Source organism: Arachis hypogaea, chromosome 3 (assembly GCF_003086295.3).
Source record: "Arachis hypogaea cultivar Tifrunner chromosome 3, arahy.Tifrunner.gnm2.J5K5, whole genome shotgun sequence".
Classification (NCBI taxonomy): domain Eukaryota; kingdom Viridiplantae; phylum Streptophyta; class Magnoliopsida; order Fabales; family Fabaceae; genus Arachis; species Arachis hypogaea.
In genome coordinates, this window is record NC_092038.1 from 29,499,012 (window position 1) to 29,519,575 (window position 20,564).

The 20,564-nt window shown below is 30.4% G+C and overlaps 1 non-coding gene across 1 annotated transcript; it reads right to left on the reverse strand.

Annotated features, from left to right (window-relative positions):
• Positions 1-20,221: 20,221 nt before the first annotated feature.
• Positions 20,222-20,325, reverse strand: LOC112793667 (small nucleolar RNA R71). Its single transcript, XR_003198369.1, has one exon. It is a non-coding gene; the product is annotated as a small nucleolar RNA R71 (small nucleolar RNA).
• Positions 20,326-20,564: the final 239 nt, after the last annotated feature.

Below are 20,564 nucleotides of genomic sequence, written 5' to 3' on the forward strand. Positions count from 1 at the left end.
TTTTTTCCTTTTAATTAGGTCCATGCACTATTTTTTTTCAATTAAGTTCCTCTTGACAATAATTGGCTTAATTTTATAGGGACCCAATTTTATAGAGACCCAATTAAAAAAAAGTTTTGGTGCAAGAACTCAATTAAAAGAAAAAAAACTACAAAGACCTAATTAAAAATTTTGCGTAACTATAAGGACCAACAGAATAATTAAACTTTCATTTTATTTTAATTTGTAACACCCTAATATTCAAATCCTTTTGTTCGAGTCATAAGTCACTGATATTACGGTGGTACGACTCTCAGGTGGATCTTTGATATATAAATATAAGTATAATTAAAAAGAGTATTAATCGAGAAGCTTGAAAAGAGTAAAAATAAAATCACGAAGACGTATCACTCACGTATGGACAACCAAAAGATAAGGCATGAAGCCAAAAGCGATATAAGGATAGAGGCATAAAGGAGATTAAGAGATAGACAACAGTATAGATATATAAAACATTAGTAAATAGCCACTAGTCGCGAGCCGCGAAGTTTAGGCCGGCTAAGGTACAGTATGAAAGTAATTGACAACAGAACCTCCTAATCTCTCCTAAAAGAAACATAAGAGCCTCTATAGGCAAATTCAAAAGAGTTCAATACATAATAAAGCCTTTCAAAATAAAGGTGGAGATATTCTAAGCAAAATATAAAGTGGAGAATATAAAGATTTTCGCCGTCTCTCAGACAAACCACAACTCACTTCTGAGCGCTTGGACCTGTATCTGAAAAACAAGAGATATATACGGAATGAGAACCCCCGACCCATGGGTTTCCAGTACGGTAAAAGTGCCAAATAAATACAATGCACTGCAATAAAAACTCACTATGCATCCAAAACTTCTTTTCACCAAACATTCACCCTATGATCTTGCTAATCCATAAATAGGCAACTGTCTTAAGAGAATGCTAAATCTAATTCATCTTTCTCATGCTTCTCAACTTGTTAATTCTCCAAAAACCAAGACCAGAATTATAAATAAAACCATCACCAGTTATTCTGCCTCAACAATACTATATCAATATATCATATCCTCACCTGGAGCAAATGAATTCACTTCACTGCATCTACCCAAGGAGCTCAAATTATCTCATTCAATAATCATCATCGAGTCATCTCCTCAAGAACAACCCTCAGTGTCCGCCGACCCCAGCATGAGAGTCCTTTCAGTTGTACAAACACAAGCAATACAGGTAAGTAATACACAATTAAGGTACAAGTAGAACAAGTAGCACATAATCAGGTAACATAACATATATGATATAGCAATTCAAAACATATACAAATGATGAATGCCTGTCCTATGGCTGATGATATTATCTGTCGGTTATATAGCCAACCCGACAAGTCCTAGTAGCTAACCATTGGACTGTCCCTCTGTCTTGCATCCCCAACTCGAGTTATTCTTGATTATAATCATAATCATAAAACACCCACACTGGTATTTTTCCATACAACACCCACACTGGTGTTTATCCACGGGGACGAGCTCATCCGGAACTTTTATAGTGTCCGGCCACACTTACGACATAGGACCAGCAGAGTATCGAGTCCCCACCTGGAGCACATGGTGGCTAGCCACTGCTTTCACCCAGGAAAACTCGTATCTCAGACAGTGGAAGTGCAACGTTCACATTTCATTCAATACGCATATATGCAATCATACTCAGCCATAATCAATAATGGCTCCGCCGTAACTCGGCAATAACTCAGCCATCCGACTCATAGTTCAATCCAGAACCAGCCATTTTATTAACAAATACAGCCCTTCGGCTCATGGCTCATAAAGCACTTCTATCGCTATCCTCCGTATCTCATATAATCATCTTTGATCATCATTGATCATAAATTTTCCCCTTTCTTCATTCACAAGTTACCACATCCCCTAGCTCATTTCTCATTGCTAGGCATATCGTAATGACTTAAGACACAAGAGGTGAGATCGGAGGCTTAGAAGTATGAAATTTGGCTTTTAAAACTAAAAAATCAACTTTGGAATGAAAACAGGGTCACGCGTGCACGTCGTCCACGCGCACGCGTGGAAAGTCACAAAGTACATCGACGCGTATACGTCACCCACGCGCACGCGTGGATGGGAAAACAGCTAGGTGACGCCTACACGTGGGTGTGGTTTGTGCCCCACGCACAAAAATGACACATTTCTCGCACAACTCTCGGGAAGAATGCTGGGCAATTGGTGCAGTGCGTCGACGCGTACGCGTCGCCCACGCGTACGCGTGACTGGTAAAAATCTGAAAAACGACGCGTGCACGTCGGCCACGCCTACGTGTGGCTATGCGTTCTACCAAAATTTTTTCTAAGTTAAAAGTTGCAGAATTCCCAGTTTCAAACCCCAATTTTTGGACGAGTATAACTTCTCCGTTTTAAATCATTTTTCACCCGTCCTTCGAACGGCATAAATATTTCCGAATCCAATGTCATTCCTAAATAAATTTGGCACAAATCGGGGATCTGGAGCCCAAGTTATGCTCCGTCAAAGTATGCCCAAGAACCACATTTTCATATAAAACCACAAAGTGCCATTTTCAAAATAAACCAATTCCAACCCTTTTCAAAATCAACTAAAATATACCAAAATCAACTTCAAGCCTCCTCAACTCATACATTACCCCTTTTATCAAAACACAAGCCACCAATCCACCATTTTAACCAATCTCAATCAATTACCTCAATTTCAAACACAATATCACATATTATATATATCTCCTCATCCCAATTTTCAACAATATCATTTCCAATCAACCATCAACATATACAATCGATATCATTCTCACCATCAACATGGTTTCATCCACTACTCAACCTCTACCAATCATCAAACATATAGCAAGCATGCATATCTCTTATTCTTCATACCATCAAAACATCAATATTAATAATCACACATATGACCACATAATTTACCTCAACCAAAACTAAATATACCTCATCTACACAATTTCATCCACAACCATCAAATTTCACATTTCAATTCCTCAAACCTTATTATTCAATAACCAAACCAATTGTTCACACATTCAATATCTAAAATTCATCCAATCACTTATATCATCACACAATACACACATCAACTTACCTTCCTTACCTCTTTCCGGCCTCCGACCCAAAATTCACGGCCTCCGGGCCAAATTCACAATTTAAATGCATATTCCACAAATTAATACTCATTATCCAATTTATCAAATTCTCAACACACCAAACATACAAGGCCACACAATCCTCAACTCAATCATTAATTCACATTACATATCAACTATGCATATTAGCACCAACCATTTATACAATTCAAACTTAATCCTACGGGCATCTAGCCTAGAAATTCTCATCACACCACACGGTACTTAAATGAAACTTAAACCGTACCTCTTGTAACCAAACCAATTGAGCCTCTTCTTTAGAAGTCTCCACCAACCTCAACTCCAAGCGTCACCAAAGCTCCTCAAGCAACACCAAACTCCCAATTGTGCATCAAAATCACTAAATACACTAATATAACCAATTTCACATATATACATTAACCTAGAGTTCATGAAAATGATAAATCACAAGGGTTTGAACACTTCTTACCTTAATCCACTGAAGTTTGTGATAAATATCACCCATGGCTCATACTAGAGAACTCTTAAACAACCAAAATCACAAGATTTTCTCAAAACCCAAACCAAACTCGAATTTAAAGAGAAAAATAAAAAATGGGCACAGGACAGTAGATTACTCACCACAAAACTTAGATACAATTGTAGAGAATGAGAAGAGTGACGCGTGACCGCAAACGGCTCGTCAATCGGAGCTTTGTAGCTCAAGTTATGGTGATTTGAAAATTAAAGAGAGTTAGATTTTCTCTCTTCTCTTGTCTCTTCTCAATTCAGCGCCTCTTTCCTTATTTTTAAGGTGAATGAGCTGAAATGCTCATAACTAATGTTTATATATGTTAGATTTTGGACCCACTTAAGTCCAACACATGTCGTATTATCATAAGTCAAGCTCCTATAGCAACGTTAGTCACAAATCACAACTAGGCACCACATATATATATTATCAATTAGTCACATATCACAACTAGCCATCATAGAAGACACCATATATATATATATAATCAATTATTAAGTTATAATTAATTTCTAACCTAATTTAGGATAATTGAAATTTAAAGGATTGAAATGATTAAATGTCGAATATTTTGTACATACTACTTTTTTGTTATTGAAATTGAAAAAGTGGTTAGTTGTTAATCAATTTTGAATTTAAATTTAAATGTATAAAATAATAAAAAATTTATTTTAAATTTTATCTTACTAAATAGAACTAATTTTAAAATAAAAAATTACATTATATATTATAGAATAATGTAGTTATTTGTTTTTTTTAAGATAATTATTATTAAATAATATGGTATAAGAAATTAGAGAAAAATGTATTTACCAATTTAGGGGGATAATACTTTATTTTCTAATAGAATAAATTATATATTGAATAATAAAAGTTATCATGGTTTCTTTTCACACAAATTAATACATAACGACAATATTTCAGTAATATTATCAAGGAATATTAATCAATTAAATAGCTTTATAAATTATAATGACATAGGTCTATAAGTTTGGAAACTTGAAAATTATATCATAAAATACAAAATTTTAACTGATAATAATGTTGACCATATTATTTTGGGTTTGAGAATGAATATGATACCAATAAATAAAACTGTCACAAGTAAAATTTTAACAAAGACAAATTTCTGTAAATATTCTATCATTGAGAAATTATTCTACTTTAAAAATAAAGGATTAATCTCTACATACAAGTGTTTTGCGCTTACAAGCTTTACAAGCCTGAAGAGAATGAAACCGACTAAACGCGCTGCTTATGTTACGTGCCTCTTTAACAGACTTTTAAATCAATTCAAATCAATTAACGTGGAAATATATAACTTCCATTTTTCAAAAGATTTCGTTTCTTTTTTTTGAGTTTCTTGCCAAATTTGTTGGATCTCTTTCGTGCGTTTTCTCTTTACCTTTTTATTCGTTGTTTTACCTGCATTTATCACGCGTGCATTTTCTCTCTCTCTATATTCTTGCTTCGTTTATTTTTTATTTTCATGGTTTCTGAAATCAAGCTTTGAAATCGTTTTGAAGATAATGGAACTTCAGAAATACACCCAAACGATTACAAAAATACATCCAAACAATTATAGAAAGGATTACAGAAATACACCCAAACGATTACAGAAATACACCCACATGATTATAAAAATACACCCAAAGAATTTAAGAAATACACCTAAAATATGGGGGAGACAGTATATTTCTTCTTGAAATCTTTTAATATTTTGCTGGTTAAGAATGAGGCACATGGCAGAGACAATCTAGAAAAAAAACCTAGAAGAAAAGTAAAACAGTACCTTGAATAATGTTTCTTCGTTTTTTCTGGTGATTTTTGATGGAGATTTGTATCTTTTCTTGATTTCTTCTTCTCTTCGCGAAGAGTTGGAATGTTTCTGCAGAATCGTAGTTTGTTTCGAATATCGCTTGAATATTGACGGTTTGCGTTTTGATTGAGGAAGAAGAGGAAGAATGCGGCATAATGAACGTGTTGTGGAAGGGTGATTAAGGCGCGTGTGTTGGACGCTCGATTATAAAGAAGTGGTGCACGTGTTTTTTTCTTGGACTTGGGCCAACTTGTATAGTTTGTAAGCCAAAAAGGCTTGTATGTGTAGCAGGCCTGCAAAATACTATTTTTTTCCCACGGTATTTTCTAACTCATCAGGTCGAAGACTAATCTACCATAAATTAAAGCTCTATTTATTAAGGATCTATCATTAACCAATGAGTTATTACATATACAATGTGAAATTCAAATCTCTAATATTTATTTAAACAAACAAATAAAATAAATTACTCAATCAATCCTAATTAATTAAAATAAATACTAATTATTTTTAATATTTTTAAAATATTTATAGTGAAAATTATTATATATATTTTTTATTTAATTTTTTAATAAAAAATTTTGTATTTTTTAATATATTATTCTGTACCGTATAAAAAAACATGCACTAATTCATTGTAATAATACACATACTGATTTGAAATTAAATTAAAATATTATCTATTTTTTAATTTATTATATATTAATCATGCATCTATCTATTCTATTATATAAAAATCGGATTTCTGCACTTAATGATGGAGATGACGTGGCATGCTCCGAAGAGTATTTTTCGATTTAATTATTTTAACTCATTCAATACAATTTATTGCAATGACTTAATTATTTCAACTAATTGATTTGATTAAATATTTAAATATCAATATAATTTATATTACTTAATTAATTATACAATATTAATTGTAATTCGTTATATTAGGGAATTGGTTTTTTCATTTATGAAGTCTAAAATAAAATAAATAATTTATTGTTTATTCTAATTAAATTCATTAAATTTAATTATATATGAATTAATGTTAATTTATAAATTATTTTATATTATAATATTCAATCAAATAAATTGTAAATTAATTTAAATTATATACGCACGGAAAAATAGATTTAAATGTGATTTATATAGTATAGATAGTATTTAATTAAGAATGGTACATTTTTAAGTGTTTTAATATGATTTAATTATATCAACTAATTGATTTGATTAGATATTTAAATATCAATGTAATTTATTATAGTATATAATACTTGATTAATTTTACTATAATAATTGTAATTCCTTATATTAGTTAATTGGTTTATTATTCATTTATAAAATCCGAAATAAAATAAATAATTTATTGTTTATTCTAATTGAATTCATTAAATTTAATTATATTATATATAAATTAAAGATAATTTATAAATCACTTTATTTTCTTAGCCTTTTATATTATGTGGATGTTTAAGTTTTAAGTTTTATATTTCGTTAAGTAAAAATAATATAAGGCAAAACTTTCTTCATTCTAAACGGAATTATTCTATGTATTATTAACTAATATCATTAGATTTGATTTATTAAAAATATGAATTCATTTATATAACAAATTATTAATTAAACTCATTCTAGAACGTAAGCAAAATAAATTAATTTCCTAGGCAGCCCAATGTAGATTTATGATTTATACAACAATTAAACAAAATATAGAACTTGTGAATTATGATCAAAAGAGAATAAAAAAGTAGGGCCCACACCATGTTGGCTTGCTTGCCTCCATTGCATCTTAACAAAACATGGGCCTACAGAGACTAATTCCGATTACAAGCTGAGCAGATAGAAAACCTATTCGAATCTCATACAATTAATTTCAACTTGCACCCAAAGTTCTTTTTTAGTCTTTTTAGGTCTTCTCTCTCCCAGCAAGCAAGTATATACGCTAGCAATAGAAAACGGCGTCTTGGCACTGGCAACTTCAGAACGGCAAAAATGAGAAGACTGGTTGCTCATACGGCGACGGGTTGATGACGGAGTTGTGCCGGCGAGGAGGTCGATGACGATCGGAGATGCTAATGTGACCAAAGAGGTTAGATAGCGGACCGGCAAAAGGAGACTTTCACTGATATTATTGTCGTTCAGATCGCCGTCGCACCGGGACGCTCCCTATCTGTAACTGATGGAGGTGAGTTGCTGCAAGGAAGGCATAGATTCAGATCTTATTTTCATACTCCTTTTTTTACTCAGTACATTTTGATTTGCTAGTATTTATGATGTAGAATAAGTGTTTTATTTTCAATTCAAATCTTTTTTTCATTTTTAAATCATCAAGACAAATTTTTTCTTCTTTTAGATTATGGAGGATATGTGATTTTGGATGCACTCCAATTTTAAAATGATTTACTTGAAAATATACCTCTTCTTAGTTGCTATAAAGTTTAAGAAGTGTGGTCCTACAATCTTACCATGCATAATGCTAAAATTTATGTTTGCTCTTATTTTTTTCATTAGAGAAAAAATGGTTAGGCGATATGATTTGTTGGAGATGATTGTATCGCCAAAAGAATGTTGAAAGATTCATGTCAGAGTAATCAGACTTTGGCCTTTACCGAGATTTAAAGACCCCAAATTCATTAGCTCCATTGAAATGGTGTTGATGGATGAGCAGGTACTTCTAATTTTTTTCATACACACAATTATTTCTCTATTTTCATACACTTTATCCCATATTTGTATGATAATCACCTCTTAATTGTCATAATTTCAACCTTAACAGTTTCCTGCTTTTCTTAGGACTATTCATTTAAAAATAGAACAAGAACAAAATCCAATTTTGTGTTTTCCTGTAAGAAAACATAAGCTTTTTATCATAAAAAAAGATTCTACAGTCAAAAACAGATTTAATATATATCTCATATTGTATTTGGCCAATAAAGAAAGGAATTAGAAGACTTTTAGCTAGATTTTCATAGACAGTTATCTAAAATTATAAATTTTAGCTTGCAAAGACATGCACTAATGCCAAAATACATAATTACTAAATAATGAAGATTGGATATAAGAGTTTTTGCTGACAAAAAATAATAAAATTTGAGTCACTCTTGCTTTCACATCCTAAAAAAAATAATGTATATTTTTGATAAGAAATAATAAACACATCACAACAAAATTGAGAGTCAGATTATTCCTTACTTTTTTGTTTATTATTCTCATCTTGAAGACTTAAATTTCTTCTTCCCTTATGGATGACAACTAACAAAAGAGGTTTGTATTAAAAAAAATTGTGCTAAGCATCTCCAGATAGTGTTGACTGTTAGGAACCAAGCAGTTTAGCCTCCACTGATTTAACATTCAAAATTTTAGACTAAATCAATCACATTAAATAAAGATGCATATGAAGGGAAAAAAAGAGAGAAATATAATAAGAGAATGACTACTAACACATATGCATGATTGTCGTTAATCTTAACCCTCTTCTACATAACACTTAATTCTCATGCATGATTGTCATCACAAATTTTTTTCTTTTTAATACCTATGGTTAAAAAAAATAAATCAAAAATTTTCTCAACCTGTTTTTCATATGAGTTGTGTGAAAAAAAATCAAGTACAAAAATTTTATACTCAAGTGAAAGTCACTAAACAATAAAATTAGTCGTTTTAAATTAAGTATTTTAATTATTATGTCAATAAATAATTAATTTTTTGTGTAAAATATAATGATAATATACATTAAAGTATTAAATATTTGAATCCATTATATGTATATTCTTTTTTTTTTGGGTGAATATAAACTCATTAGTTAATACTTAATCCTCAATATTTTAGAATTAAATCATATTTTTAATTTATTCAATTATTTTTTTGAAAGAAATATTTTATATAAATTTTATTTGTTTATTTACTTGGACCTTATTGGTATTGTGTGTAGAAATTAGATAATAAAATATTTTGCTTTGTGAAAAAATAGGAAACAACTATGTATGCTTCTGTAGGTAAGGATCTGATATTTGTGTTCGAATCATTGATATCGGAGGGAGCTGTGTATGTTTTTACATACTTTGGAGTTAGCAACAACGGTGGGTTGTACTACACAACATCACATCATTTTCGATTATTTTTTCAAAAAAGAACTACTATCTTACCCTCTTTCTGTGATGCAATACCATTATATGATATTAAGTTGGTCCCTTTTAGAAAAATTATGGGATACTCTCCTCAACATCCTTTTTTGGTTGGTAAGTGTATGATTTATGGTAAGTACATAAGTTGGTTTTTCTTTTTTTTTTATGACAAAATATCACTACGACGGGTGATTTGTGCACAATCTTCTGTTTGATATTTATTTTAGACATTGATGAAGTTATGACCGGTGTAGAAGGTGAGAGAAAATATGTGAAGGATGGCAAATTTATTGACATGTTGGTCATTCATATTGAAAATGACGGGTGCATTTTTTCGACGCCCTTACTCAGCACTTAATATATTTATATAAGTAATTTTTTATTTTCTAAATAATTTACATTTTTTCTGTAGTTTAAAACTTAATATTACTGTTCTTGGAGAGATGGTGGACCGGATCAAAGATCTTCTGGCAGCGTGTGAACAACAGCTACCGGTAGTTATTTTTTAATTTACAAGAAAAAAAAATTTTCGAGGTATGTGAGGATTTGACCACTATCGAATGGTTATATCTTATTGTAGCTATTTCTACTAATTATTGGGATGCGATTCAATAAGTATTTTTATTTTAAAATTTTATGGTGTGATGTTATATATAATAATAATTTTTTTTGTTTTTAAATTTTAGAGTGTGATACTATATGTCATGGAAACAAAATTATAAGTATTGTATTTTGTATTTTAATACTCTTGATCATGTGAAATTACAAGTGAAATTATAGAAAATAGTAATAACAATTCCGACAAATGGCTGGCATTCTAAAAATTAAAATTTGAAGTGATAAAAAATATTATTATATACACATGGATAAATATTACCAGTTTTTTATTTTTTATTGTAAATTTTATGTTGAATTACTCGACAATTAATTAATCAATATATAATTTTAAACTATATTTTTGTTATTATATAATACTTTTTATTATTTTATATTTGCAAGAAATATTTTTTGTATAGTTCATTGCTAAAATAAAAAATTTTACTAATTAATTACGTTCACAGTAGATTATAGTTATTTTTTTAAATCTAAGAATACTTTTGGTTACTTTCCATTTGATAATTTTTCTGTCATGTATAACTGTACAACTCATTTAAGAAATGATTATTGTACATAGGTACCAATATTTTAAAGAACATTATGTATGATACCAAGTTCTTGATAAATCCAGATGTTTCTTAGACTATGATGCTTTGAAAAAGGAATTATACCAATATTGTGAATTATTTATGGTTGTGCATATTGACTGTATTTTTATGGCGTTGTGATTGATAAGTAGCGTGTACTATAGAGAGATCTCGCAATATCTGTCTGTACTTTCTAGCAAACTGGCGTATGTTAATGAAGATGGAGTTTTATATTCCACTGAGAGGAAGACAATAAAAGAGTTACATGCTGCCGCGGATGTGAGTGCTTTATAGAAAACTACATTTTTATGTTTGGTTCATTATTTGTTTTTTTTTTTTACTTTCAAACTGTTCTTATGTAGGTTGACTTCTATGTTGTTCTGGCCACTGTTCTTAATATTGAAACCGTTCTAAGTTGGTAGTATAAATCTTGTGTTTGCAGCGTGAAGGCAGAAGCTAATGCGGATACATACTTTTGCGATGACTGTAATAAGGACGTGAATAATGTGGTTGATAGATACAACTCTAATTGGATTTATTTGTGCAATCTTTTTATAAAAAAGTAATATAGTTATGTAATTGATTATGTCTCTTTTTAATTTATTTAGCAATATCTAGCTTAATACCAACAATTAGTAGACAATAAGAGAATAATTTATTAAAAACAAAATCTGCTTTGATTGATGGAAATATCGTCTATCCACAAAAAAATGACAAAATGAGATAGAGTGCATAGAAAAAATTCATATACCTACAATAATTTTATACTAAAATCTCCTCTACTAGACTAAAATCTAGAAAATTGATAAGTCAAAAAAAATTGTGTTTGAGCATTTAAATTGTGTTGAATATAATTTTTATGATTTTATTGTAATTAAAGGGTGACAGGCCAAGTGTTAATTGATGTTTTTGAATAAAAAAGCAAGTATAAGTTGAATTTGTTGGTTTTTGATGGTACTGCTACAACAACTTTTGTTGTGCTCCATAAGGAGGCCACAGCTCTATTCGGACGGACCTGTACTGAGATGGTGAAAGAGTTCAATGTATGTGGTTTCTGCTGTTGAAACCATTTGAATGGTTATGATGATTCAATGTTGGATGTGAATATAGAAGATAATTTATACCATCCTTAGAAATTTTAGACGGTATGTAAAAATTTTATCTGTATATTTATTTGTATTTTTGTGTACATCATGAATTAAATTGTATCGGTATGACAATTGAGTATCTAAAGAGAGTTCATTCGACAGATGTGTGGGATATAGAAAATCCTATTTATCAATGTCAACACTGTAAAATATGGATGCGGTCTGAAGAAAGGCTTGCTAAATTCAAACAGTCGTCCCCAACCTAAGTTTTTATTATGTTGTATGGAAGGAAAGATCGAGCTTCCTCTACTTTCTGTGCCTCCTGATGAGCTCGTTCAATTTCATATTGGAGGAGATCAAAGAAGTATTCATTTTCTAAAAAATATAAGGGTATTTAATTCAATGTTTTGTTTTACATCAATGGGCAGAAAAATTAATCGTGGGGTGAATAATGGGACTACTCTTCCAATTTTTAAGCTTTGGGGTCAAAATTACCATAGCATTGGTAACTTACTTCCTCCGAATAGTCTGCGACCAACATTTGCTCAGCTATATATCTATGAAACAAAAAATGAGATTGATAATCGGATATGCACACTTCGCTAATTTTCATGCAACCAATCAAATATTTTAATTATTTTTTATCTGTGAGAAAAAATAACATAAAATTTATTGTGTTTTTTTTTTTGTGCAGTTCCAATGAAGCTATAAATGAGCGGAATAAAAAATTGTGGCAATATTAAGAAACATGCTAGACAAATATAATAGTTTAGCAAAGAATTTTTGCTATGCAAGAGATAGGTACCAACAGGAAAATTGCACAAACATAAAGCTTAAATTGATTAGTAAAAGGACTACAGATGGCAAGACATACAACTTGCCATCTATATCTGAAGTAGCTACATTGATTGTTGGCGATGTTGAACAACTAAGTAAAGATAGAGATATTATTATAGAGAGTCAAACTAGATTCGCTGAGATATTGTTGGCTCCATTACCTGTGTATTATGATGAAGGGGTTTTTTCTTTGTGTATGGTCATGGGGGTACTAGAAAAATATTTCTCTAGAACCTTATGTCTGCTGAGATTTGCTCAAGGGTGATATTGTGTTAAACATTGCTTTAAGTGGTATTACATCTTTACTTCTTTCCAATGGAAGAACGACACACTCAAGGTTCAAAATACCGCTAAATATAATTGAGGATTCTGTATGTAACATCAAACCTGGTTCCCCTCAAGCAATGCTGCTGTTGAAAGCCAAACCTATAATTTGGGATGAGGCTTCAAAGATTTGTAGGTACTACTATAAAGTGTTTGATAAATGCTTAGGTGATATTATGAGGTTTTCTCCAACATATAACAAAGATTTACCCTTTGGAGGAAAAGTGGTTGTACTAGGTGGAGACTTTAGACAAATTCTTCCTGTCATTTCACGAGGATCGAAATAAGATCTCATTCATTCAACCGTAAATTCGTCTTACCTTTGAAAGTTTTGTTAAGTGTTCAAACTAACAAAAAATATGAGACTCTTTGTAAGGACGACTACTTCAGATCAAGATGAGACAAAGTAATTTAGTGAATGGTTATTGAAAGTTTGTGATGGTCTAATATGTGACAATATGGATGGTGAATTTGAGATATGTCTTCCAAGAGATATTGTTATTCCTTCTTCGGACCAGGCATTTGATAAGTTGGTTCATTTTTCTTATCCAAATATTTTGGATAACATGTCCTCAAAGGATTTTTCAAAGCAAGAACTATACTGGCTCCAACGCTGGACATTGTTGAAGAGGTCAACAATCATCTGATAGCTATCATTTCTGGAAGGGAAAATTTACATCTTAGTTCGGATTCGACTAGTATGGATGAAGGGAATATGGAGAGTCAACTAGATCTCTATGGTCCTGAATTACTGAATAGCATAAATTGCTCTGGTTTGCCTCCACATAAATTAATACTCAAGGTTAGTGTTTCGGTGATGTTACTGAGGAATATTGACCAATCCAGTGGTCTTTGTAATGGTACAAGACTACAAGTTAGGAAGTTTAGAAATCACGTCATAGAATGTGAAGTCTTAACAGGTAACAATGTTGCTCATATTGCTTTGATTCCAAGAATGAATATGGTACCAACAAATAAAACCGTCCCAGTTAGATTCCAACGAAGACAGTTTCTCATAGTAGTATCGCTTGCCATGACAATTAATAAGTCTAACGGACAAACTTTATCTCATGTTGGATTGTATTTGTCCAAACCAGTTTTTACACATGACTAACTATATGTGGCACTTTCAAGAGTTAAAAGTAAGAGAAGTTTAAAAGTTTTATTTATGAATCACGTGGGAATGTTTGCAAATTCAACCATCAATGTTGTTTACAGAAAAGTCTTTAAAAAAAATAAAATTCTAATATAAATATTTTAATTTTATTTTAAATTCTGTATCAATATATAATTATTTTACTTAAAAAAAGTATAAAATAATTATTATTCACTATTTTTAAATTAAACTTTGATTTTGATAATATTTTTATAAATTTCTTAATATAATAATTATTTTTTTTTTTTAAAGATTCAAACATATAAATTTTTTGTTTTACTTTTATAATTTTTCCGTGCTTCATACACTAGTTTATATTAACAATACAATTGTTTCCTTATATATATATATATATATATATATATATATATATATATATATATATATATATATATATATATATATTCCATTAATTTTAGTCACTCAATTACTGCTGTACGTTCTATTCCATAATTCTTCCATTAATTGTATCGATAATCATGTTATTTTATTTAAGATTTTAAACAAAATAAATTTAGAAATATCTAATATTATTTAAAATATTTTTATTTTAAAATTTAATTTAAAATTTCTGAATCATATTAATATTTTTATCCCCTTAATCCGAGTCAATGCATATAATTATAATGGTTTTAAAACAACTACAAAATTATCGTTAAAAATACCTTTAAATTTAATTTTGATATAAGCTTGGTATTATAGCATTAATAAAATTGTTTAATACAATTATTATTATTTTAAAGGATTTAATTTCTATGTATTAATAATTTAAAAATATATAAAAATTACACCTAGACAATCATAGTAGTATTTTACAACTCAATTAGATAGAATTTTCTTATTATCCTGATATAAAATGAATCATAGAAAAAAAATTTAAAATTGAAAAAAAATAAAAAATTATATAGACGTAACCAATTAGAACTAAATTAATCATATCTTAATATTAGAACTCAACAGTTTATGTAATATTTAAACTATTAAATTCTACACCTTAAAGACATACATATTAATTAGAATAATTTTCATAATAACAATCAATAAAAATAATATAACTATCAAATTAAATGTATAAAATTATACAAATTTAGACCATTCTTTTATTGAATAAGATTTATCATGTGTTATCCATCTAAATAATAAGATATAAAATAATCACACTAAAAAGCCACTAAGCCAGATTAACCTTTATGCTCTTTAGTAGAAATGAATTTACGCACTAAACTAAGGGGTGATAGTAACTAAAAAACAAAAATAAAATCAGCATGTATAAAAGATTTTTTTATTTAAATAAAATAAAAAATCTCTCTATATATCACATTTATCATATAATTATCTTTCAAGTGTCCATAATCTTATAATAGTACTCGTAAACTATTTTTACTCTTTATTTTTGATAATGCAACATATATTTGACTCTGAGTAAAAACTGACTTTAAAAAATATATTCCAACTTTTGATAGAATTTATCGCTGAAACTTATTTATTGTCATTGCAAATGACACAATAATAAAAAATTGTCTTTTTTAAAATCTAACCAATAATATTCGTCATGTAGAATTAGATTCACTCTTAGGATAAGAACAACAATTCCAACTTTATTATTAGTTAAAATCTTGCATTCTATCACATGATTTTCTATTCTTCTTACTTGTATTTTTGTTACATTGCACAAATAATTAGTTTGGTCTATATTCCGCAGCAACATGACAAGGAGCACCCGTCTTCACAATCAATTTATGTGGTGGTAAACCTGATCAATTTATTCCATTTAAAATCTCTGGTGAGAATGCATCTAACTCAAATTTTATATTTTCCTCTTCAACACACACAGAGTCAGAACTTAAGTAAACTCTTTTTTCTTTAGGTAATCTTGTAATCATCTTGTTGTTGACATCAGTGACACAGTTTAGAGTTTGGTGTAAGAATTTCTCTATCTTTGAAATAATTTTTAACGGATAAATTAGATAACATATCTGGATACACAAAATCAACGAGATCATATAATAACTTTATTATAGTTCTTTAACAAAATATCATGTGGTATCTGAACGGTCGATTCACCATCTGTTGTATCACCAGCCAAACCATCACCAATTTTGAGTAGCCACTTTACAAAATTTCTGAGTTTTTATATGTTGCTATTTCACCTAGTGATAATCTCATAATTTTTGTAAGCTTTAGAACCTTACAGTTATGCCATAAATATAAAGAATATAATGAATAAAAGATTGAATTATATTCTACTTTGAACTTTTTGGAATCACAGATAAAATTTGTCTAAAATTTTTTCCTAGGACAACAAATTTACCTCCAAAATGACAAATAAGCATTATACGAATCTGAGAACTGATGAGCGGATAATTTATACGCTTTTTGGCACTGTTTTTAGGTAGTTTTTAGTAGGATCTAGCTACTTTTAAGAATATTTTTATTAGTTTTTATGCAAAATTCATATTTCTGGACTTTACTATGAGTTTGTGTATTTTTCTGTGATTTCAGGTATTTTCTGGCTGAAATTGAAGGACCTGAGCAAAAATCTGATAGGAGGCTGACAAAGGACTGCTAATGCTGTTGGATTCTGACCTCCCTGCACTCGAAATAGATTTTCTGGAGCTACAGAACTCCAAATGGTGCGTTCTCAATTGCGTTGGAAAGTAGAAATCTAGGGCTTTCCAGCAACATACTTTATTCGAGCTTAACCAATGCAAACTGGCGTTCAATGCCAGCTCCATGCTGCATTCTAGAGTAAAACGTTAGAAACATGTCACAAACCAGAGTTAAATGCCAAAAACACGTTACAACTTGGCGTTTAACTCCAAGAGAAGTCTCTGCACGTTTAAAGCTCAAGCTCAGCCCAAGCACACACCAAAGTGGGTCCCGAAAGTGGATTTCTGCACTTAGACTTATTTCTGTAAACCCTAATAACTAGTTTAGTATAAATAGAACTTTTTACTATTGTAATTTCATCGGGGAATTAGTCTTTTGATTAATCTCTTGATCACGTTTGGGGGCTGGCCATTCGGCTATGCCTGAACTATTTTCACTTATGTATTTTCAACGGTGGAGTTTCTACACACCATAGATTAAGGTGTAGAGATCTGCTGTTCTTCGAGTATTAATGCAATTACTATTATTCTTCTATTCAATTTAGCTTATTCTTATTCTAAGATATTCGCTGCACTTCAACATGATGAATGTGATGATCCGTGCACTCATCATCATTCTCACCTATGAACGCATGCCTGACAACCACTTCCGTTCTACCTTAGATTGAGCGCGTATCTCTTAGCCTCCATTTCGAAAGATCGGAGTCTTCGTGGTATAAGCTAGAATTATTGGCAGCCATTCCTAAGACCCGGAAAGTCTAAACCTTGTCTGTGGTATTTTGAGTAGGATCTGAGATGGGATGATTGTGACGAGCTTCAAACTCGCGAGTGTTGGGCGTAGTGACAGACGCAAAAGAATCACTGGATTCTATTCCAACATGATCGAGAACCTACAGATGATTAGCCGTGCTGTGACAGAGCATTTGGACCATTTTCACTGAGAGGACGGGAGGTAGCCATTGACAATGGTGAAACCCAACATACAGCTTGCCATGGAAAGGAGTAAGAATGATTGGATGAAAGCAGTAGGAAAGCAGAGATTCAGAAGGAATACAGTATCTTCATGCGCTTATCTGAAATTCCCATCAATGAATTATATAAGTACCTCTATCTCTATTTTATGCTTTATTTATCTTTATATTCGAAACCACTATAACCATTAGAATTCGCCTGATTGAGATTTACAAGATGACCATAGCTTGCTTCATACCAACAATTTTCGTGGGATCGACCCTTACTCACGTAAGGTTTATTACTTGGACGACTCAGTGCACTTGCTGGTTAGTCGTGCGAAGTTGTGACAAAGTGTGATTCATGTTTGAGAGCACTAAGTCTTTGGTGCCATTGTTGATGATCACAATTTCGTGCACCAAGTTTTTGGCGCCGTTGCCGGGGATTGTTTGAGTTTGGACAACTGACGGTTCATCTTGTTGCTCAAATTAGGTAATTTTCTTTTCAAAAAGTTTTCAAAAATTTTTTTTATTTGTTTTCGTTTTTCCAAAATAATTTTTGAAAAATTAAAAAAAATCAATAAAATCATAAAAAAAACCAAAAATATTTTGTGTTTCTTGTTTGAGTCTAGTGTCAATTTTTAAGTTTGGTGTCAATTGCATTTTTTTTAAATTTATGCATTTTTTTGAAAAATTCATGCATGATGTTCTTCATGATCTTCAAGTTGTTCTTGGTAAGTCATCTTGTTTGATCTTCGTATTTTCTTGTTTTGTGCCTTTTATTGTTTTTCATATGCATTTTTGCATTCATAGTGTCTAAGCATGAAAATTTTTTAAGTTTGGTGTCTTGCATGTTTTTCTTTTCTTGAAAATTTTTCAAAAATAAATCTTGATGTTCATCATGATCTTCAAAGTGTTCTTGGTGTTCATCTTGACATTCATAGTGTTCTTGCATGCATCATGTGTTTTGATTCATAATTTTTATGTTTTGAGTCATTTAGTTGTTTTTCTCTCTCTTCATTAAAAATTCAAAAAAATAAAAAATATCTTTTCGTTATTTTAATCATAAATTTTGAAATCTTTGGGTTGACTTAGTCAAAAATTTTTAAAATAAGCTGTTTCTTGTTAGTCAAGTCAAGATTTCAATTTTAAAAATCCTATCTTTTCAAATTCTTTTTCAAAAATCAAATCTTTTTCATTTTTCTTTTGTATTTTCAAAAATTAAAAAAAAATTGATTTTCGAAATTTTTTTCTTAATTTTATTTCATATTTTTCGAAAATTTTACTAACAATTAATGTGATTGATTAAAAAATTTGAAGTTTGTTACTTTCTTGTTAAAAAAGGTTCAATCTTTAAATTCTAGAATCATATTTTTTAGTTTCTTGTTAGTCAAGTAATCAATTTTAATTTTAAAAATAAAATCTTTTTAAATTTCTTTTTTTTTCAAATCTTTTTCAAAATAAATTTCAAAATCTTATCTTTTTTTCAAATCATATCTTTTTCAAAATCAATTTCAAAATCTTTTCCAACTTCTTATCTTTTCAAAATTGATTTTCAAATATTTTTCAAGTAACTAATTGACTTTTTGTTTGTTTCTTATCTTTTTCAAAACTACTTTTCTCTCTCTAATTTTCGAAAATCACCTTCCTCTTTTTCAAAATTCTTTTTAATTAACTAATTGTTTCAAATTTTAATTTTATTTCTTCTCTTAATTTTTGAAAATCACTAACTATTTTTCAAAAACAATTTTTGAAATTCTCTCCCTCTCATCTTCTTCTATTTATTTATTCATTTACTAACACTTCTCTTCATCTAAAAATTCGAACCCTCTCTTCCCCTTTTGTGTTCGAATTTTTCTCCTCCTTCTTCTACTCACATAAAGGAATCTATATATTGTGACATAGAGGATTCCTCTTTCTTTTCTGTTTTTTTCTTTTTCATATGAGCAGGAGCAAGGACAAGGACATTCTTGTTGAAGCAGATCCTGAACCTGAAAGGACTCTGAAAAAGAAGCTAAGAGAAGCTAAAGCACAACAATCCAGAGAAAACCTTACAGAGAATCTCGAAAAAGAAGACATGGCTGAACCCAATAACAATGGTGGAGGCGCAAGGAGGATGCTTGGTGATTATACTACACCTACTTCCAATTTTTATGGAAGAAGCATCTCAATCCCTGCCATTGGAGCAAACAATTTTGAGCTGAAGCCTCAACTAGTTGCTCTAATGCAATAGAACTGCAAGTTTCATGGACTCCTATCAGAAGATCCCTATCAATTTTTAACTGAGTTCTTACAGATATGTGATACTGTTAAGACTAATGGAGTAGATTCTGAAGTCTACATGCTCATGCTTTTCCCCTTTGCCGTAAGAGATAGAGCTAGAACATGGTTGGACTCACAACCTAAAGATAGCCTGGACTCTTGGGATAAGCTGGTCACGGCCTTCTTGGCCAAGTTTTTTCCTCCTCAAAAGCTGAGCAAGCTCAGAGTGGATGTTCAGACCTTCAAGCAAAAAGATGGTGAATTCCTCTATGAAGCTTGGGAAAGATACAAGCAGTTGACCAAAAAGTGTCATTCTGACATGCTTTCAGAGTGGACCATTTTGGATATATTCTATGATGGTCTATCTGAGTTCTCTAAGATGTCACTAGACCATTCTGCAGGTGGATCCATTCACCTAAAGAAAACGCCTGCAGAAACTCAAGAACTCATTGACATGGTTGAAAATAACCAATTCATGTACACCTCAGAAGATGTGAGTTCTTGAAATTGATGCTCTGAATGCCATATTGGCTCAGAACAAAATGTTGACTCAGCAAGTC